The following is a 6,165-nucleotide window of genomic DNA, read 5'->3' as shown; positions in this document are numbered from 1 at the left end:
GGAAAATCAAGGTGACTTTGTTGCTGCCTCGGTCAAATATATTGCACACGTCTCATCTGTCAAAGGAAGAAGCTTTATGCAATGCAAGCTGGTCTAGAACTAGCAAATCTGATGATGCTTCTTGGAGGCGTCGTTTATGGAGAAGCTGAGCTTCTGGTGTTGTCTAGGTGGTGGCAGTGTTGCTGTTTCAAGTTATGGATCTCTCTAGTGGGACCTTTCTTTTTTTGGCTGTGTGCATCATTTATTATGTCATTAGTGTAATTCAACTGAAGCTCAATTTGACTGTGTTGAAGCGATATAGTATTGCTCCGGTGAAAAACAGATGCGGAATGATGCCCCTGCAATTTATGTGGATGGGAATATCAATGAAGATATGCTAGCGAAACCTTTTCAGTCTCAATTTTCGTGGGGTGGGAAAATGGAAAGTGAAGGAGTATGGAAACAGAGTGCTCAAGGTCAAATTTTAGTTGTTTGCTAGGTTACAGGAGCTCTCTGAGTTTCCCCAATTTGGCTTGAAAAGGACTAGCGTGATTGTCAAGGTGGTGAAGTGGAACACATCTGGTCTCGATAATTCAAATTGTTCTCTATGTGGGTGCGAATTGCTGGTATTCCACCTACTATGCTACATAAAGACGGTTTCTCAAATGTTGTTTTAATGTTAGTGACAGTTCAAGCAGTATATATGGAAGGATTTAGGCAGAATGATACTGTCATAGTCAAAGTTAGTGTTAGAAAACCCAAGAAAATCTAGAAGTGATGGAGTTGACTGAAGATCCCTTTATGAAGTGGAAGAGACAGTCGAACAAGGAGCGTTCGTGTGGTATGGTCTGTGTTTGAAGCTGTGCTAGCTGTTAATATTATGGAGCTCATTTTCTTTCTATGGTGCTAACGGAGAAGGTCATCAAGCCGAGATTGGTGGAATAACTATGATGATCGGATCTTGGTGCTGAGGTGGAATTGGCTTGGCGATTCATGACTTTTAACAACGACTGGTATGTGGGGGCGACTGCACAGGAGATGTTCAGAGTCTTATCTTTCAGGGTGAAAATCCAAGGTATGACCTTAATTGGTTGTGCCCGGCAATGCTCTTGTTGAAGACATTGTTTTGAGAGAGATGACTTTCTTCAGGGTGAAAACCTAAGATCTATGATCTGGCGACGACAACATTTGTGCACTATTTCCTTCTTGGAGGCGTCGCTTATGGAGAAGCTGAGCTTCTGGTGTTGTCTAGGTGGTGTTAGTGTTGCTGTTTCAAGTTATGGATCTCTCTAGTGGGACTTTTTTTTTGTAATTCTTTTCTTTTTTTGGCTGTGTGCATCATTTATTATGTCATTAGTGCATGATGTTGTTGCAGAGGCTGGGTGTAATTGGTATCTCCGCGATATTAATATATGCTCTTTATCGGAAAAAAATTGACGAAGCTGATCAAGGCTATATGATACCTGTGAAGAGCGATAAAGAAGGGGAAGTTAAGAGGTTAAAGAACTTGACAGTGCATGCTAGACAGCAAAGTAATAAGGCACAATGATGGAAGATGAGTCTGGGCAGAATGGTACTGATGCTGCTATGAGACAGAAAAATTTAAGGGAAGAAGCTAATTTTAGGATAATTATGTTGGCTAAGGAAATGCAAGAAGAGAAAGGACTGAATAAAAATCAACACAGTGTTGTAGAAAATATTAACTAAATGTATGCAAAAGATGCTTCTATGATGGATAAAAACACAAAGCAAATGGAAGTGGGAGATTCATAGGAAGATGGTTTGTATATTCCAAATGCAACTTTTTAAGATGCTTGTGAAGCAATACATGTGATGAGGGACCGGGTTCAGAGAGAATATAAGGATAAACTTTCTGATGATGAAAGTTCCCAAGCTGATTATGAGAAGGAAAGGAGTGAAGCTGATACAATACTTGGTAATTCTAAAGTTTTCCACAACAAAAATCGGGTTGGGGTACTGGAATATATTGGGAATGAAAAGGCTAGATATACTGTTGTAGATGAACAATAAGAACTTTAGGAATGTTAGAGAAAATCATATCATGGACAAATATGCGGATAGGGCTATGGTTATGAATTTGGAGGTGTTACGAGGTAATGAAAATATTCATACAGTTCATAATACTACACATTTAACTTTACATAATATTTCTGCTAATGTAGGAGTAAAGCTATGAGATAATGAAGAGGGCAGTAGAGTACTTATCCAAGTTACATATAGGATTTAGAGGAAGCTATATTTAATGAGTTTCGAGCTAGTTATAGAAAAAATGGTCAGGTGGAGTTTGGTAATGTATCAAATAAAAATTTCTACTAGATGATTATGTCAAGGATCTGTCATATGATGGTAAGGATGTTGACATGGTAAGATGTATAGCTAGATGATTGTCTCAAAGGTTTGGCTGGTACTTTTAATAAGATAACTCTTAGTGGTATTTCATACATATGAACAAAGATAATTTTTACGAAAGTTTTAGTTTGCCCGGGGTACAAATGGAATGGTATTAAATTATTTAGTTGATTATGCAGATAGTTTTTTTTCTGAATCCTAGAGGTGTGGGTGAGGATGTAAAGATTTTTTAGGAATGCAATTAATGATTAGAAACTACAATTTGTTGGCATGCAGGAAACTAAGAATAGTAGTTATTTATTCATGATTTAAACAGAATGAGTGGTAGACATAGCTTTTCTTGGGTATGTTTTCCTTCTATTGATCAAGGTGGTGGTATATTATTACATCCAACTTTAATGTTCAAAACCTAGATGATGCTTTATAGATGTTATTTTCCTTTTTTTTATGTACCACTCCGGTGTCTAGCCCAGCCCCTGAGAAATTATCCAAGATGTGTGATCCCATTCTGTCAATTTCTTGACATGTGTGCTACCTGAATCACCAAAGGCACATTCAATAGCAGACATCTCATAAAATCATAATGTCGATAATTCAAAAGGAAAGTGTGTTCTCTTCTGATGTGATCTTAGTCCCCCAAATCAATGAGTAGTGGCATGTGATCTGACCACACATGGCTTAGAGCATGAAACATTACTAATGGTAAGATTTGTTCCTACTCAATCATAGTGAGAAGCTTGGTTAGCTTCTCGTAAGTGGAAACATCTCTAAGAAAGGCCCATTGCCCCTGAAACAAGTATTTCTCTCATGTCAAGACTTTCAGTAATAGAATTCCAAATAAAGGTCATCATGCATAAATTTGCAATTATTATTTTCATCCCCCCACTGCGTTCTAGTGTATGAAATCACAAGAGCATGCCTAACTAGTTCTGAAAATATGTTGTAGATGGCTACGTTGTTGCATGCAATGGTGCAGTCATAACTTTCAGAGTAATAAGCGGATCGCGTGGACAACCATCGAGAAACTTTATCTTGGTGTACGAGTCATCTACAATCCATTACACCGTTGATACCCCCAAACGATGATCGTAGGGTGTTTAATGGGGAATTAGTCAAACAAAAGTGAGGTCCAATGTTGCAGAAACAGACAAAACATGCTAGGGCTTTCTCTAACCCTAGGCGACCATGGGAGATTCCCAAGGTCCCATGTGTATGGAGGGGGGACATGATCGCATCCTCCTCTATAGTACCAGCTATTGTTTTCTAAAATAAATTTGGTTAAAAATGTACAGTCGCAAATAAACAGAATTTCTTGGATGGTAGTAATCGACGAAAATCTTGCACTATTTTGCAAAAGCTTTTACTCATAAAAAATGTTCTGATGTTGATCTTGATGATATCTTTCTCTAAGTTAAAAGTGTTGATGTAACTTTGCTAGTTGATTTGATGACAGCGTCTGAATATCTTCTATTTGTTACAGTTGTAGATTGCTATTTAAATATATCAATTGCTTATCAGATCCTCTTGACTATACCTCTAACTATGGTCTTAGCTTAAAGAAGTTTCTCTAGACAAAATAAAAAATTATTTGAGGTCAACTATGTTATAAGACAGATTGAATGGCTTGGCTACGTGTTGTATTGGGAAGGATATATTGGATAACATTGGTTTTGAAATTATTTCAATGATTATTTTTACCAGGAACCGTAGGGGAAGCCCCTACGGTGTAATTTTAATATTAATAAAAGCCAAAAAAGGCCATCAAAGTTTAGAAGATATTATATCAAGGTGGGAGAAAAATGGAAAAGAGACATTGTCTGTACAAAGTTGGAAGCTACCCAACCAACCAGAGGCTGAACCAAGGCCGTTTTGACTCTAAACTGATGCAACATGCAACATAAGATCACTTTGGACTCTAACCCTCCAGCGCCCAAATGAAGGCAATATACCCCTAAAGATATAATTATTACGTTCCTTCCACATATTCTATGCAACATAGGCAACCATCTCCATAAAGCAAGGGCCAGCAAAAGTTGATCCGGCTGCAGTATAGCGGACATCAATGTCCAAGTCCATGTCCCAAACGATATGGCAAGTATTCCAGCAATTTTTCACAAATGAGCATTCGAAGGACAAATGATCTCAGGTTTCCAAAACCTGATCTTGGTAAAGCACGTACATCCTGAATCTAAATGCCGCTGCCGATGAAGCATCATATCTCTGGTATTGATTCTATGCTTAGTTTCGGCAAGCATCTTGATTTCTAGATTGCACGCAAGGCTCTGTCACATGGAACCGCCGAGAAGATATACTGGTAAAAGTGAGCTGAAGTGTAAGACATGCTTCCCCAAATGAATCTCCGTGTATCCAGATGACCCGTGATATTAGCATCAGCAAGCAAGTGTGAATTTGCTCGTATTCAACATGAGCTTCCATAGAGAGAGGGAGGGCAAATAAAGTTCTGATGTCTGCAGTCAAAGCAAGCTCAGCAACAGTAGTGCCTTCAGATCGAGCAAATGAGAAAAGCCGCGGATACTGATTGCGTTGCACCATTTGTCTAAAAATCATTCCAGAATAAAGTGACTCTCCATTACCTATCTGAGAGATAGTGATACTCCTGCAAATACCAACAAGGCTGAAAATATCTCGCCACCAAAAAGAACCCGAGAACTCTAAACATGTGGTGCACCATGACCATACCACCGCCAGACAAGCTTCACCCGGGGTGTATCCTCTTTGCAAAAAAACTTGTGAAGTTGCTTGAGGAGGATACCTTTATTCCGGAATTCAATATTTTTAATTCCAAGTCCACCATGATTCTTTGGCCGACATACAGCAGGCCGCAAGAGAGTGACTAGATGATGTATCCTCATCCTTTTTTGCCCACAAACAATGACATCTAGACCTATCATTTTTTTTAATGATAGTCTTATGAACCTTAAGGGAGCAGATGAAGTGATTGGGCAAAGAGGAAATCACAGAATTTATCAGTTCCAAGCGCCCACCATAACCGAGAAAATGAGCACTTGTGTTCAATCTTCTTTCGACCTGATCAACAATAGGAGATAAATCTTGTACTAAAGGTCTTGTGGTTCCAAGTGGAAGCCCTATGTAACTGAACGGCAAACTGTAGCACAACCAAAAACATTTGCCAAATGCACAAGAATCTGGTCATCAATGTTAATAGGTATCATACTAGACTTAGAGTAGTTCACACGTAATCAGCAGTAGCTCTGGAGAAATCATGAAGAAGTCGTTTGAGTGCTAGGAGCTGTTGTGGGCAAGCTTGCATAATCAATAACGTGTCATCGGCGTATTGTATAATCGGAAAATCCGTTTCTGGAATAGGAAGAGGGGCATCAAGAATACCAGCTCGAAAAAGAACATTAACCATAGACTGAAGAAGGTTAGCGCCACTGACAAAAAGCAACGGTGAGAAGGGATCGCCCTGTCGTGTCATCGGCGTATTTGAATGATTTTGCATCTAAAAATACCCGAAGAAGCTTTTCTTTTGAGGTACCGAAGCATTATTTTGATGATCATCATTGGAATTTATTTTCATTTGAAGTAATAAAACTAGCAAGAAATAGTAGTTTTATTTTTCTACTTTCCTGTCGTTAAGTTGACATTTCTTAATTACTTAGCAATTTTTTATAGACATTTCAGGCTAAGGATGTATGGTTGAATGTTTTTCTTTTGTGCGTTCCAATTTTGACAGATGTCCCTGAAGGGACATGGTTGAATGTTAATTTTGACAGTTTCCAAGTGGAAATAAACTCATATATCTCTATATATCTAGAGATAGGTACATATATA

This window comes from Lolium rigidum, chromosome 6, assembly GCF_022539505.1.
Source record: "Lolium rigidum isolate FL_2022 chromosome 6, APGP_CSIRO_Lrig_0.1, whole genome shotgun sequence".
Lineage (NCBI taxonomy): Eukaryota > Viridiplantae > Streptophyta > Magnoliopsida > Poales > Poaceae > Lolium > Lolium rigidum.
The sequence above is the reverse complement of the archived record's forward strand: the minus strand, read 5'-3'. Positions refer to the sequence as shown.